Here is a 16,567-nt window from a genome sequence, read left to right on the forward strand (position 1 = left end):
ACCTTTTGGGAGTTGGAGCCGTTCCGGGTCTCCATCGTGCCAGTGGTCACATCTCTGTGTTCTTGTTTCAGGATCTATAGGTCCGTACACCACAAAAGGGCGTCTTTGCTGGCAAAACAGCAAATATAAGTAAACACCCGCCTCACCCCGCCGGCTGCTGGGCGTTGACTGCCCCCTCACCGGCCCCGGGCTCCCCCACGGGCAGCAGCCCAGCCTGGGGGAAGGCAGAGCAGCCACGGTTCTTCCGGGTGGCAGTGATGGGGGGGGGAAGGCAGAGCAAAGGAACCTGAGCGCCGAAAACCGCTCCCACTCTGGTCTCCACCCTCAACGAGCCTTTCTGTCCTCGGCGTCCGTGGGCCTCCACATGCGCTCCCCCTGCGGGACGTGGACGAGCCCTTTCCTGCGGGGCCCCTGGCACGCGGGAAGCGCTGCCCTCTGGATGCCGGTGGGGCAGTGCCGGTCTCCCAGGGCTGTGGCAGCGAAGCACCGCAACCGGGAGCCCTGAACAACAGGGACTTGCTCTCGCCGCTCCGGAGGCCTGAGACCGAGGCGCTGGCAGGGCCGCCGCCTCCTGCGGGCTGTGGCCGCGGCGCCCGGCTCTGGGCGTGTGCTGGCCATCCCGGGCCTTCCTTGGGCTGCAGAAGCGCCACTCGGATGGCTGCTCCGTGGGACCCGATCCTGGGCCTTCTCCCTGTGCGTGTGCCTCTGTGCCCGGAGCCCCCTTTTCCACAAGGACAGCGGCAGCGGGGAGGGCACAGCCCAGCGCAGAGTGTGTGCTGAGCAGGCCCGGGGTCCTGGGCTCCACCCGCAGCGCCCCCGCTGAGCGTAAGTAAGAGAACTGTTTACTGCGTCTGGGAGTCTGTTTCGTGGTAAACAATTTTACAGTTACCTGGGGAAAGGAGGTGGGAAGGGATAAACTTGGGAGTTTGAGATTTGCAAATGTTAACCACTATACATAAAATAGATTTAAAAAAACAAATTTCTTCTGTAGAGCACAGGGAACTATGTTCAACATCTTTAATAACCTTTAATGAAAAAGAATATGAAAACGAATATATGTGTATATATGCGTGACTGGGACATTACGCAAAAAATAAATAAACAAATAAATAAAGGAATAAAATAGACCTAATTGCCTCCCTCCTCACCCCAAAATTAAGGACACCGGTCTTACTGGAATGGGGCGCACACCTACAGCCTCACCTTAACCAGCCACACCTGCAAGGGCCCTGTTTCCAAGGAAGGTCACATCCGGAGGTTCTGGGGGTCAGGACTCACATCTGAAGTTTGCAGGGAGCATAATTCAGCCGCAGCGAGGCCCGAGCCCAGGACACAGGGGAGCCCTCAGCGGTGAGAGGACTCCCTGGGTGAGAGAGAAGGCTCTCTGCAGAGGGGACCAGCGGTGCTTCGCCTCCCGGGAGACCCGGCCATCGGGGCTGAAACCACGGCCCTGGTGCTGTCCCGACTGCGCCTGCCCCAGCCCAGCGCCAGGAGGACAGAGCAGACGGACGAAGCTGCAGGGAGGCCTTCCTGGGAAGGGAGGCATGCCCAGACCTTCGCACGCACTCGCCACAAGCCTCGTCTGCTGGTCTGTTTACAAACCGCGATGGCGCAGCCTCACTGTCCGCCTGCCTCCAGTTAACACCGACGTAACGCCTCGCCGGGCTGAGCGTGTGCAAATCCGGCCCCCGCGGTCCGGTCCCTGTGCAGCCAGGCAGGCCCGCGGCTCCAGCAGCGCTGGTTCCCACACACCCCGGCCGGGCCGCCTCCGGTGCCTCTAGGTTCAACCCAGCCCCGGGAAAGCTGCTAATTGAATGTTTTCAAATTTTGTGCTGGAGCCCGGAGGCAGTGTTCTCTCAGAGGGCATGGATTTTACAAATTGGAAAAAAATAAGAGTACAATAAATCAAAGCTCTTTTCTTTCTCTCCCTGTGCTCGTTAACTTTAGTACCAGACCAGGGTGACTGGACGGGGCTGGAGGAAGTCTGTGAACTTTCTGGAAAACCCCAGAGCTGTGGTCCCTCTGAGTGCCAGGGCTCTGCCCACTTCTCAGGCAAGAGTCAGGACTCGGCGGCGTCGGCCCGTCAGGACCCCGCACTCCTCGCCTGGCCGCCCCAAGTCCGATCGGCCAGAGGCCCCGGCTGCCCTGCTGTAAGTGTCTGTAATTCCCACCCGATGGGGGACGGGAGGAAGTTAGCATGAGGTACCGAAACGTGGGCGCCTGGCTCCCGCTGAGTATGGTCAGGCCTTGGTCCCCTCAGCACACACACACAGACACACACACACACGCCTGATCACTTCTCAGGCAGCTGAGGGATCCTTGGGTGGGGGGCTCTGTGACACAGTGTGCTCCGCCTTGAGGGGTCTCCAAGCTCAGTCCAGACCCTCAGCCTGGCGTGGAGCCTGGAGGAGTGTGTTGGGCAAATGGATGGGTCTGAGATGGGAGGTCCGGGCACCGAGCGGATAAGCACAGTTGCCGTGTCGGTGGGGGGCAAACTCACGATTTTCTATCGTAACTGCTCCCCGTGGTCACTGAGGTTCCACCATTAACGCATTGCCCTGGAGAAGCCTCAACTAAGATGTAAGCAGGGAGGGTATAGCCCAGTGGTAGAGGACATGGGGTGGGTGAGTGCGGTCCCTCCACTGAGACGAAGATGAAGGAAAGAAGCATCGGAGAGTGGAGGCTCCACCCCAACCTGGGCTAGTTCCAGACGTTCTCCGGATGGGGGTGCAGCAGAGGGAGCGGGAAGGGAAGAGTCACGTACAGGCTGCCAGGGAGAGGGACCCCAAGCCTCAGGCCAGTGGCCTCGAAACCTCTAGATCTCTGTCCGAGAAGAAGCATTTCTGCCTGCCTGGCGCCTGAGATGGCTGCTCTGGGCACCGCACACATCACGCACCTGAAACAAGGCGGTGCAGCCCTCCGCCCGGCCTCCCGGAACCAGCCGTCATCCTGTTTAGGGGACACAGCAGACGTGCAGCCTGCTTGTCCGAGACCCCAGGTCTTGAGCGGGTGGGGACAAACCCCGGATGCTGGTGTCATGTTAACTGCAGATGGTCATGTCACAAGCTGGGGGCGACCCCACCCGTGGAGATGAAGGGCGATGCTGATTAGGGCCTCTGCCCTTAAGGGGCAAGAAAGATGGATTCCGGCCTTGATTCCTGTGTCCTGGCGTCTCTTATTACGTGGTGCCCGCGCGGGGGCTGTGTGTGTGGCAGTGCCCTCCGTTCGGCTCCATGCAGTGCGACTGGAGTCTGCCACGAGCCGGGGAGGTTACACCGCGTGAATATTTTATTGGGACGCGTGCGTAGGTAAGGAAAATGAGGTTCGTGCAGAGTCTGACAGAGCGGACCGGATCGCGCGTGATGGGGACACGCGGCCCAATGTTCTTCTCTTTGACAAATAAAAGAGACCTCGAGAGCCCGGTGCTTTATTAGGACACAGGGAAGGAAATTAGCTCCTTTCCATCTGTCACGGGCCGGTGATGAAGGGCCTCCCCCAGTCTCCTCTGTGAAGCCTGCCACGAGTCTGCTGTTAACCACGTTCCCTCCCAAGCAGGAGAGAAGGAGCGGCACAAACGGGGGCGGGCGGGACACTCACCTGCGCACCGCACAGCACCCCACTGTGGCCCCTGGGCTGTGTCTTCGGTTTGGGGTCTTTTTTGATATTGGCTGAGGGACACTACAGACACGGTGCCAAATTTAGCAGATTTTGAGCTGGTGGGGACAGAGGAGGTGGGTCTGTAAGAAGGGTGTGTTCCTCCCAAGGCGCATGAAGACTCCTGCTCCCTGTGACTTTGAAAGGACGGTAAGCACAGATGCAAGCAGCAGCCAGAGGTGGAAGCCGCCCCACGTCCGCCCCCAGGGGAGCAGGTGCACGGGCTGGGCAAGCCGGACGCTGGAGCCTTACTCAGCCACCTCGGGGGAGGAAGTCCCGACCCAGAGTCAGGATGAGCCTTGGGAAGATTCGGCTCAGAGAAATGAGCCCGTCACAGGAGCACTCTGGGGTGAGGCTTTTACCGTTTGCAAGCTCACCGGGAAGTCGCTGGACCAGGCTGGGCCTCCGGGTGGACTCAGGACTGACCTCCCAGGGCGGGGAGGCTGTGACAAGAGGGTGCAAAGCCTCAAAGGGCCTCTGCCGCCCAGCCCCCGATGCCCACTGCCTCCGTCCCCGGGCATCCTGGGTCGCATTCAGGCTCCTGTCTACTGGGGAGGGCACATTCTAGAAGGGTGGGCCCTGGAGTGCGTGCTGTCCCTCCCCAGGGCCTGGGCGGCGTGGGTGAGCCTCCTCTGGCAGCGGGAACCAGCTGGGGCCACATGGGACATGTACGGGGCAGTGCGGGAGAGAAAGGGTGCAAGTCCAGCTCTGCCCGAGGCTTCAGCCGAGCAGGCGAGCCCACGTTTGCAAAGGGCCTTTCCCAGAGGTGGGAGGGAGTGGCGTGTCCCAGAAGCACAGAGCAGCCCCCATCGCCAGGGAGCTCAGAGCCTGGCCGGGCCGGTGGGGGGGCCACAGCGGGCCTGCGCGTCCACGATGCTGGCCGGCCCGGGACCCCGTGCTCTGGGCCCGACGGGAGGCGGGCTCGGGCCGGGCTGCTCCAGGGAGGCTGGACTTGCAGGGTCCAGAGAGCTTGGGCAGCAGAGAGGCCAGGCGAGGGGTCCCCCGGCTGCAGGAGGCAGCTCGGAAGGTAGGCGGGCTCCCTCCAAGGACCTGGGAAAGCGGGCCAGCACTGCACAGGGAGACTGCGGAGCCCTGGTGGGAACAGTGCCTGGAAGGAGGCCCTGGGGACAGTGACAGGGCAAGGGTCTGTCAGGACCAGCGCTCAGTGTCAGAGGCTCGCCTGTGAGGAAACCACCTGGATGTGCCTCCCAGCGGGGGCTGTCGTCTGTCTCCCCTCTGAGATGTGCAGTGAGCCCCCCACGCACACGTGCACACACAGGTACGGGACAAACACAGACACATGCACGTGTGCACACACACGCAGACATAGACACACACACGGAACCCCAGGCCGTCAGGGACAAGGGCACCCGTCCTGGCCGTGGGGGGCCGTGGAAGCAGCCCTGGCCTTGGGCAGGACGCCCGTGAACCTGCTCACGTCTGTCTTCTCCCTGATGCTGCCTCGTCAGCCGTCAGGCGCGGACCCAACCTCCGAGAGCTGCGGGGGTGGGGGCGGGAGTGGGGGCGGGAGGGCACCGTGCGGGCGCAGGGGCGCGTGCCAGCCCCGCAGCCTGGGGGTCAGGACTCAAGGCCCTGCACCTGGATGCGGCAGCGGCAGCGGGCACCTGTGTGATCGGCGGCCACAGAGCAAGGGAGCCGGGCAGAGGCCGCCGGCGGCATTTTGGGAACTGAAGGCGGAAGCGGGACCAAAGAGGGGAAGTGAGGCGCTTTCGTTCGCTCTCTTTTCACAGAGCGCCCATCGGAGAGAAATTCTAAGGAAGCCGTCTGAGTTGCGGGCCAGAGGGCGGACAGAGCAGGAGGGCAGGGAGCATCTTTACTCCTGGCTCCAGTCCTGGCCCCCTGCCCCTCGACCGTCCCCACCCCTGGGTCCGGACCACCCCCCAGCCCCTGCTCAGCAGGCCGCGCCCCTCCTGATGGGCTGGGCTCCCCGTGTGGACAGAGCTCCTGCAGCCTAGCCTCCCAGTCTTCTCCCTCCTCCGGCAGCAGAGAACCCGGGCCCGGAGCTGGGAGGGGCTCACCAATCGCCCCCACCCCACCCCGTCAATGGGTCGTAGGACCCAGCCCCACATGGGGTGTGAGATCATCTTGGATACACCTCCAGCTTGGTCTGGAGGAGAAGTTTCTGGAACAAGCCGGAGCAATCTCATTCCTGCCGCTGGAGGTTGCTGTGGCCCGGGCCCAGCAGCCTCGCCCCTGCTGTCCCCACTAAGGGGGCTGGGCGGGCGGGTCCCCAGCTGGCTCCCCCTGAAAGCGGCCGCCCGATTCCCAGGCCGGCCTGGACGCCCAGCGCTCCTTCCGCGGGGCCTCCTGCCCGGGGCCGGCGCCCAGGAATTACCCGGCCTGCGAGGGCCTCACGGGCGGCGTGGCCTTGGCAATTACTGAAAAGGAAGCATGGTTATTATTCATGTCGTGTGTTGAGAAATCTCTATAAAGTTTTACAGCCGCAAATGTAAAAGGGGTTTTTTATTGGCTTAACATTCTCCCCCACTCTCCTGCCCCCTCCCAGGAGCTGCTGCTTCCCCCTGCCTTCTCAGAGCCGGGGGGCCCCGGAGACAGCATCCGCTGTGCCCTCGGGAGGCGTGGGAGTGCCTGCAGGGAGTGTGGGACGCTTTCGTCCCGAAGCCCACGCCCACTCAGGGGGTCTCGTCTCCTGTGGGGTCCCAGCCACCCCCAAAGACAGCAGCCTCTCCCAGCTTCCTCCGCAAGTAGGTTCTGAAGGCCTGGGGTGGGTCCGATACAGTCCAGGTCCTGAAAACTCAGAGGTGAGAAAGACATTTACTTTCTGAAGGCGAAGAGAGACGTGAAGAAACACGTAACCGCACATACAGGGCACGGGTGTGGCCCGCGTGGCTCTGTCCCTGACATGTGTGATTAAGGGGGCACTTTCCTTTTGCACGGGGGCCAGCGGGGTGGAGGCTGAGAGGGTCCAGGTCGAGGAGGACGGGGGCACCCACGGTGGGTGGCTGGGAGGGGGACCCAGAAGAAGAGGGCCGTGGGAGCAGAGAGCGGAGTAGACCGGGGCCAGGAGCACAGAGGCTGAGGGAAAGCCACTCGGGCAGAGGGCCAGGCTGGGACAACACCACCGGCAGAAAGAAGAGCTTGGAGACTGAGGAGAGGCAGGAAGGCCATGTGGTTAGAACACAGGACGGTGGCAGGGATGGTCGGGCCTCACCAACCAGGGGGGTGCTTGGGTTCCAGTTTAGGGATGTGGGGAGCTGTTTTGAGGGAGTGAATAGCATTATCCAATCTTTCCTCTTAAAGATTGCCCTGGCCACTGTGAGAGAATTAGAGTAAAGGGCAGGAGGGGCAGGCGACCCAGACAGAGGTGGTCGCAGCAGCGTGGTTAGGGGCTGTGACACCTTGGACGTGCCAGCAGGGAGGTGGTGAGGAGCTCAGGGGAGGGACCCGCATGAGGCCTGCTGGACGGACAGCACCAGTCAGGCTGGATGCTCAGATAGAAGTCACCGCGCTCCGCCCCTGTGGCTTCCTTCCCTGCGTGCCCACGTGCAATCCACCTGCTGAACAGGTGTGGTTGTCCCCAGGGAGAGAGCCTGACTCCTTCCGCCTCCCATCACTCCCACGAGGTCACTTACAGACACAGTCCCAACAGGTCCTGAGTCTTTAACTAGGGCTGACGCTGGCTCTGCTGAGGAACCACTGAGAATTACATCTGAGAAAGATTTACCACCGACAACATTGTAATCAGCCTGTGAGCTATACCATTTGCTGCTGTTTTCATGGTATTCTGTCCCCAACCCTCCATCAGGCCAGGAAGGAAGGAGGGCAAAAGGCATGTCACCAGCAAGGGGCCTCGGACCAGTCGTGAGCATCTCTCACCTCCTACCCGAGGGCTGCAGTGAAGCACCTGCTGGGCTGGTGTAATTACATGTGGCGCTTTTGTGAAAACACACGGAGAGACTCCCAGCTTCACCTCCTAAGAAAAGAGCTTGGAGGTCATTACTCTAGTTTTCACAATAAGAAAAAATGGAGTAAACTGAAAATCAAACACTTAGCTCCATAGGAGAGTTGAGGTCCCAGGGCAAGCTATCTCCCTGACAACTGGAGAGACAGGGGAGGCTGAGCGTCACAACTGAGGTCAGCCCACTGGGAACAGGAGCCAGCGGAGCCCGGAACTGGCGGGACACTTAAACAGTGACTGATGGAGCTCTGGAGGGTGGGTGCGGGCTCGCCAGGGGCTCAGTCTTTTGTAGACTTTACCTCCAGCAGCTCCAGCTGGGTCTCAGAGTGAAGATCTGAAGATGAAAGAAATATTAGTTATCAGGGAAGGACAAGGGAAAAGTAACCGAATACACGCGGTGGGTTTGCTCAGTACCAAGCCTACCCTCACGGGGAACCATTTTGCCAGAGCCTTATGTGACCTCTCGGCCTCTAGTCTCACTAAGAGGAGGATAAAAAAAGACTGAAAAACACTCTGAGGGTCACAGCTCAAGAACTTAGGCACAATAACGAAACCTGAAATTTCATCATAAGACCGTAGAACACGTCCCGACACAGTGCCTTACCACCGGCAGGGCTCCGATATGACAGCAGGGGTGACAGCGGAAGGAGCTGCAGACCACAGACTCTATTTAACAAATTCTTAGGTAAACCCAAAGACAACAGGAGAAGACACAACAAATGAACCAGGAAATCAGAAGCACTACACACAGCCCAGCCCCTAGGCAGAGTAACGTAAAACCTTACACTAAAGCCTGGCGTCCTCAGTCCCTATTACCAGCTGTACCATTTCCATCTTTCTAGAAAAAAATGGAGAGTCTTGCCAAAAGCCAAGGAAAACACAGTCTGAGGAGACAAAGTTAGGCATCAAACCCTGACTCAGATACGGCACAGACTCTGGGATTATCAGGCCCGGGATCTAAAACATCCATGATTAAGGCTCTAGTGGAAAAAGAAACAACGTTCAAGAACAGGTGGGCGATTTAACAAAAGAGACGGGAAGTCTGAGGAAGTCAAAGGGAAGTGATAGAAATCAGAAACACTTTAACAGAAATAAGGAAATGCCTCTGGTGAGCCACCAAAATAGAGCAGACGTGGCCAAAGAAAGCATAGATGATCTTGAAAATGGGTCAATAAAACTTTAACACTGAAATCCAAAGAGAAAAAGTATATGAAAAAAGTGGTACAGAATATCCAAGAACTATGAAACAACCACAAAGGGAGTTGAATGTGTATAATGGGAATAGCAGAAAGATAAGCAAAAGAGAGGCTAGAAAATATGAAATATTTTTAGTAATTCTGGCTAAGGATTTTCCAAAATTAGTAACAGATACCAAACCATAGATCCAGGAAGCTCAGGAAACACTCAGTAAGATAAATACCAAAACTCTACACACAAGCATGTTATATACAAACTGCAGGAAATCAAGAGAAACTCTTGAAGGAAACCAGAAAGAAACAAAAGCTTACCCTTTGAGGAATAAAGATAAGAAATATATCAGAATTCTAATCAGAAACCATGCATGTAAGAAGAGATTGGAGTCAAATATTTAAGGTGTTGAAAGTAGAATCTACCAACCTAGATTTCTGCATTCAGCATAAGTATCCTTCAAATGTAAAGGAGAAATCCTTTCTCAGACCACAAAACATGAGGGAATTTGTCAACAGAAGACCTGCCCTCAGTGAATGCAAAAGACGTTTTTCAGAGAGAAAGAAAGTTATACAGATCGGAAACTCAGATCTACATAAATAAAGGACATCAGAGAAAAAAATAGGTAAAATAAAATTCTTTATTTTTCTTATTCTTCATTTTAAGAAACAACTGTTCATCCTGGGATCAATCCCCAGAATCTCCATCAAAAAGTAAGTAAACAAACCTAATTACCTCCCCCTGCAAAAGAAAGGAAAGAAAGGAAAGAAAGAAAGAAAGAAAGAAAGAAAGAAAGAAAGAAAGAAAGAAAGAAAGAAAGAAAGAAAGAAAGAAAGAAAGAAAGAAGGGAAGGAAGGAAGGAAGGAAGGAAGGAAGGAAGGAAGGAAGGAAGGAAAGAAGAGAAAGAAAGAAAGAAAGAAAGAAAGAAAGAAAGAAAGAAAGAAAGAAAGAAAGAAAGAAAGAAAGAAAGAAAGAAAGAAAGGAAAGAAAGAAAGAAAGAAAGAAAGAAAGAAAGAAAGAAAGAAAGAGAAAGAAAGAAAGAAAAAGAAAGAAGGAAAGAAAGAAGGAAAGGAAGAAAGAACTGTTCAAAGTAATAGTAGAAACAATGTATTAGGTGATTATAACATATGAATAAAATGAATGACAGCAATGTTATAAAAAATGGGAGAGAAGAATTCATAATACTCTGTTATAAGAAACCTACACTGCCCATGTGGTGCTGACATAATGTTGTCTGAAGGTGGCCTTAGATTAGTTGTAAATGTCTATTGCAAACTCTAGGAAAACCATTAATTAAAAAAAACATAATTGAAATGTTAATAGAGAACAGAAAATAGAATAATAAAATACTCAGTTAAAAACCAGGGAAAGCAGAAAAAAAAAAAGAGAGAGTAAGATTTTAAAAGAATGGAAACAACTGACAAATGCAATGAATAGAAAAGAGTTTCAAACATGGTAAATATTAATCCAATTGTGCCAATAATGACTTTAAATGTGAATATTCTGAATAAGCAAATTAAAAGGCAAATATTGTCAGAGTGGATTCAAAAAAGACCCAACTACATATTACATACAGGAAGCCTAGTTTAAAAGGAGACACTGATATATTAAAAAATCAAGGGATGGAGAAAGATATACCATGATGATACTTATCAAAAGCTTGAATAGCTATATTAATTTTAAACAAAGGCAAATAGGAAAAGGTGTCAGGAATAGAGAGAAGTATTACATAACAATGAAAAGATCAATTCTTCACAAATACTGAAGAATCTAACAACAGTGTCAAAACATGTGAGGTTAAAAACTGACACAACTATAAGGAGAAACAGGCAAACCCACTTTTAAGAGTTGGAAAATCAACACCCCTCTATCAGTAACCGATAGGTCCTGCAGGCATAAAATCAGAAAGGACATAGTTGAACTGAACAGCGCTATCTATCAACTGGACCTAATTGACGTTTACAGAACACTTCACCCAGCAGCAGTAGAATACATATTCTTCTCAAGTTCATGTGGGGCATTAACCAACATAGACAGTCCGGACCGTAAAGCACACCTTAGTACATTTAAAAGAATGTAAACCATAGAAAGTATTCTCACACACCACAATGGAATTAAACTTGAAATCAATAACAGAAAACTAGCTGGAAAATCTCAAAATATTTAGAGAGTAAACATTACACTGCTAAATAGCACACGGATCAAACAAATCTAAAGAGAAATTTTTAAACATTTCTAAATGCTTAGAGGGAAATTTATAGCATTGAATGTACATATCAGAAAAGAAGAAAGATGGAAAATCAATCATCTGAGCTACTACCATAAGAAACTCTTAAAAGAAGAGCAAATCAAATCTAAGGTAAGCAGAAGAAAAGAAATAATAAAAGTTAGAGCAGAAATCATAAACCTGAAAACAGGAAATAGAGAAAATCAATGAAACTAAAAGCCGGTTCTTTGAAAAGATCAATAAAAGTGATAAAGTTCTATCCAGGCTAAACAAGAAATAAAGACAGACACAAATTACTGATATTTGAAATGAAAGAAGAATAATCACAAATGACCCCATGGATGTTAAAACGTGGGTGAGGGGATACCGTGAACCACTCTGTGCTCCCTGCTAGGCAGCAAGTCTAGTTTCTCACCACTTCTATCCAGCATTGTACTGGGAGTCCTAGCTAATGCAATAAGACAAGAAAAAAAAAAAGTAAAATGTATATAGGTTGGGAAAGAAGAAATAAAATGGTCCTTGTTTACAGATGATATGATTGTCTATGCAGAAAATTTTAAAGAAGCACACAGACCTTACTTCATTGAGAACAACGACAACAAAAAACTAACTCAAAATGGACCATAGACCTAAGTGAAAATGCTACCAAACGTCTAGACAATAACATAGGACAAAATCTGGGAAACTCTGGGTTTGTAGATGGCTTTTTAAACACAAGTGTGTCCATGAAATAATCAGTTGGGTTTTGTGGAAAGTGAAGTCATCTACTATGTAGAAGACACTGTTAAAAGGATGAAAAGACATGATTCCCAAAATTACAAACAGCTAATACAGCTTAACTAAAAAAAAAAAAAAAAAAAGAAAAGAAAAATCAAAAAATGAGCAAAAGATAAATAGACATTTCTCCAAAGAAGACATGCAGATGGCCAATAGACACATAAAGAGGTGCTCAATATCACTAATTATTAAAGAAATGGAAATCAAAACCACAATGAAGTGTCACCTCACACCAGACAGAATGGCCGTCATTAAAAAGTCTACAAATAATAAATACTAGAGAGGGTGTGGAGAAAAGGGGGCCCTCCTGCACTATTAGCGGGAATGCAAATTGATGCAGCCACCATGGAGAGCAGTATGGAGGTTCCTTTAAAAACTAAAAATGGATTTACAATATGATCCAGCAATCCCACTCTGGGGCATATACCCGGAGGGAACTCTAATTCAAAAGGACACCTGCACCTCAGCTCTATTTACCACAGCCAAGATGTGGAAACAGCCTGAATGCCCATCGACAGACGACTGGATAAAGAAAATGCGCGCGCGCACACGCACACACACACACACACACTCACTATGGAACACCACTCTGTCGTAAGAAAGAATGAAATAATGCCACCTGCAGCAACATGCATGGACCTGGAGATTATCATACTAAGTGAACTAAGTTAGAGAAAGACAAATATCATGTGGTATCACTTATATGTGGAATCTTAAAAAAAAAGAAAAAGAAAAAGAAAAAGAAGCAAATTCTATTTATAAACCCAAAACAGACTCACGGACATAGAAAACCAACTGTGGTTACCAGAGGGGACAGGGCGGGGAGGGATAAATGAGGGCTTAGGGACTGACAGACACACACGCCTGTACATAAAATGGGAAAACAACAAGGACCTACGGCAGTGCCCAGGGAGCTGTGTTCACTTTCTTGTAACGCTCTCACCTCTGCCTTCTCGCGCGCACAGCGGCGGCACCTGCCTCTGGGGCTGCGACGGGACTGGGAAGGCACCGCCCGCGAAACACTCCCAACCCGGCCCGGCCGAGGGCCGCCCCTCTTTCATGTTATTTTTTAGGTGCAAAGAAACCTCCAGAAGGAGATACATGCCCAAAAGGTGGTGGGTTTTTCTTAAGCGACTGATTAGGCAGTATTTTCTTTTCACTTTTCCTCCATTTTCCATCGTGTGCGTGAAACACGCTTTCAGTTGGAGGGAAAAACTAAAATCTTAAGAAATGCAGCAAGGGGCGCAGAGCCGGGCGCCCGGCGGGGGGCGGGCAGGGCGGGCGGGTGGGAGCGGGTCCTGCTCAGAGCGGAGCTGCCGCCCGCGCCCCCCCCCCGGGGGGCTGAGCGCCCCTCCGCTGCTGATAAACCTGCCCCAGGCCCCTTCGTCCTGCGTCCGGAGCCAACTGCAGTGAGACCCCGCCCCGGGGACCCGCCAGGGCCCCGCCGCCGACAGCTTTCCAGAGTGCCCTCTGCTCGGCCCGCACAGCAGCCTGGGGCGGGGGGGAGGGGCACGATTCTGATCCCCATCACCGCTCCTTGGGACTCGTGTGGCCCCAGGGGTTGAGCAAACCCTTTATCAGGGTCGCCGGAGGGCCGGCCTCTCCCCTCCCGCCACCTGCAGCCTCGCAGACTCCCCAGGGGCCCTGACCGCCTGTCAGGTCAGAGCTGAAGGGAGGATGGGGGGCCTGAGGCTCCGTTCCAGGCGGCTGACATTCAGTGGACTTTCAAGTTCAGAGGACAGAGGGCGGGATGCACCTCGGACTCCCACCCCACACCCACGGGGACCCAGGGCAGCACAGGTGGCCCCTCTCTGCCCCACCCCCGCCCTGCACCCCTGAGGGGCAGCCCTGGGCTGTCTGTGTGTCTCTTAATACAGCTGATTGGACAGGAACACATTTTGATGGGGAACCATGCATTAAACCAGAACTTCCTCTTTGGAGAATCCCTTAGTGTCATCACTTCCATCCATCTCCTTCGAATTCTGTGAGGAGGGATGAGGACAGGGTGGGCTTGGGTACCTGCGGAACCAGGTCAGAACTCCCTCTGTCCCCTGCCCCTCACAGCCAGCGACACTACAATATTGAAGGACGTACCCGGCCTTTTCTGACACACAGTGAGCCCGTCTCGGCTGAGGAAGGGCAGGGACTCGGTGTGGACCACGCAGGCTGTGCACGGAACCCTCCATCCACCCGGGGAGGCGGGGTCCAGCTGCTGCAGATCCTGGGGTCTGGATGGACTCTGTCTCGCTCTCTGCGTCTCCCAGCAGGGTTCCTCTCAGATGCTGCTCCCCAGGGCCCGCAGGGATGGCCGGCAGGGATGGCCAGCAGCCACTCGAGACCCTCACCCCGCCAGCTGTGTGACCCTGGCAGGAACTCGGAGAGGAAGTGGTTCTCAGTGACACCGGCCAGACCGGGCCTGATCTTACATGGTGTCACCAGCCCCAGGACAAGCATCACGGCCAGGAGCAGTGGCCGCCCTGGGTCTCAGGCCCACCCGGGCTCCGTGGAGGAGTCAGCCGCACCTGAACCACAGGGGCTGAGCAGACGCATGGGCCCATCGTGACCCTTGTGACGGCTGGAGCAAGGGCCCAGTATCCCTGCTCCGGAACGTCACGAGATAGGACCCCTCACTTTTTGCCTGTTTGCTCCTCAATTTGTGGGAGGGACGTGAGGCAACAGAGCCACCGAGAACATCCTCCTGGGCTCAGCCTGGCGGACAGAGTGGGAGGCGCCTCCGTGTCCACCCTGTGTGTCCAGCGCCCGGCAGGGGCCAGGGCCGCGTGGCAGGAGCTGATACCGGGTGCGGTGCACATGGAGGCGATGCCGTAGACAGCAGAGCCAGGGCCCGTCCAGGCCCAGCTCTGGTGTCTGCATGTCAGACCCCAAGTGCGCCAGGTTGGGGAGCCCCTGGACCAGAGCCTCATCACCTGGTCTCTGCCCCCAGGTCCTGAGATGTTCCCACCCACTTGGAAGGAAGGAGGGGACGCCCAGATGGGGTTTAATGGGGAAACTGTCTTGCCAGGGTGTCTGTGTTTAATGGACAGTCATTTACGGAAAAGGGAGAAACTGTCCTGCCAGCGGTTTTTATAGCCACGGCTCTGGCAGCCCTTTTGTGGATAAACGGTTAAGAGCTATTTTTCCACAAATTAGAAGGAACAAGAGAGGAAACACCATAAAATTTGTCAGGAGGCTTCAGAACTGTGCTGTTTTCAAACTGCATCCGTTGGGGCGAGCTTGGAGCCAGACGGCACCTCTGTGCTGCGGAGGCGGGCAGCCCGCAGACCTCTCCCCCGGCCACAGGGATGCTGACCTCTTGTGACTGCCCAGCCCGGTGTCCCTGGAGCTGTGAGCTGCCCCCTCACAGGGACAGGGAAAATTAAAATAATAAAACAGACGTCACACCCTGAGTGCAGACGAAGTTCCAAAGCTGGGGCTACCACGCCGTCCCCCCGACTTGGGCAGTGAGGGCATCCTGCCCTGCTGGTGGACAGGCCTGGGGGCCACTGAGGGCAGCAGCTGGGAGTGTTCCCGACAGTCAGGGGACAGACACAGACCGGATCACTGCCAGGGGCCACCGGGTACCCTGACGGCTTCCCACCCCACCAGTGGGCACCTGCCCTGTCCCAGACAGTCGAACCAACTCCCACAGCAAACCTCTCAGGTTGGGAGTAGGGTTCCCACATTGTAATCGACAGATGCTGGAGCTCAGAGGGGTGAGGACACCTGCCCGGGGTCACACAGCGGGCATTTCAGTAGGCTGGCCCGGGCCGCACCACTCAGCTGCACAGCCCGCGTGCATCCCCACTGCCTCATCAGAGGGCGGGTTTACGGCTGGTTCATGGACCAGCTCATGCGTCTAAGGGCCTCCTGGCTCGTGAACACAGACTTACAGCAAGGAGCACCGGACAGTGTGTCAGGTTCCAAACCTGCACGACCAGACCACAGGGGCTGCTGTGTCCCAGCTCCTGGTCCTGGGTGTGGCCTTGAGAGAGGAGGTGGGGTGGGGGAGGGGGAGCAGGGAGGGAGGGCACCACCTCCAGCTGCCTCAGAGGAGTGGTTCCTGCAGATCTGGTTCCTGGGTCACTTCAGAGCCGTGGTCCTCAGCCCTCAGCACAGCCCAGGACTCGCACCCCCGGGGCGTCAGCCCCTCACCCTTGAGGCTCAGGTCCCCTCCTGAGAAAGGCTTGGAGAAGCCATTCACCTCGTGAGGGCAGGGCCCAGCACCAGAGCCGACCTGTGCCCCCCACCCCCATCTCCCTGCGGCCTCTCCTCACCTGTCCTCACCTGCCCACTTCCGGGGCTTCGGGCCATCACACCTCACCTGCTCAGGACGATGCTCCGCCGGCCGCGCAGTCTCCATCAGGTTGGGGCCTCGCTCCGCCCGCGGGGAGTGGAGAGCAGGTGGCGGCAGGGCCCCGTCAGAGGCCCCGTGTCCCAGTGAAAGCAGGCCCTGGACGTCCCCTGAAGGAAGGAGCAGTCCCAGGCTAGGACTTGCCAGCCAAATGTGAAAAGATGTTCCCTCTCAGATGAACTGTGAAGCGAACTCTCTGGAGGCCGCGTCCACTTTCCGCGCCCCGCCTCCCGCGCAGCCGAGACCGCTGACAGTCTTGTCGGGGATAGACTGCAGACTGCATTTCTCACATCAAAATGCACAGCTAGTGATACTTAACGCTGAAGACATATCTCCTCCGGCAATGAATACAGTCAGAAATTACTCACTGAGCTTAACCAAGGAGAGAGCGATGGCGGGGAGATGGACTGCATAAATTCAGACACGTGGG

The 16,567-nt window shown here is 54.5% G+C and overlaps 1 long non-coding RNA gene across 1 annotated transcript; it reads right to left on the bottom strand.

Moving 5' to 3' along the window:
• Positions 1-6,139: 6,139 nt before the first annotated feature.
• LOC123616959 (uncharacterized) lies at positions 6,140-15,572 on the bottom strand. Its single transcript, XR_006725038.2, has 4 exons — positions 13,881-15,572; positions 7,894-7,928; positions 7,513-7,609; positions 6,140-6,423 (listed from the first exon to the last, which is right to left on the bottom strand). It is a non-coding gene; the product is annotated as an uncharacterized LOC123616959 (long non-coding RNA).
• Positions 15,573-16,567: the final 995 nt, after the last annotated feature.

Source organism: Camelus bactrianus, chromosome 12 (genome assembly GCF_048773025.1).
Source record: "Camelus bactrianus isolate YW-2024 breed Bactrian camel chromosome 12, ASM4877302v1, whole genome shotgun sequence".
In the NCBI taxonomy this organism is placed as follows: domain Eukaryota; kingdom Metazoa; phylum Chordata; class Mammalia; order Artiodactyla; family Camelidae; genus Camelus; species Camelus bactrianus.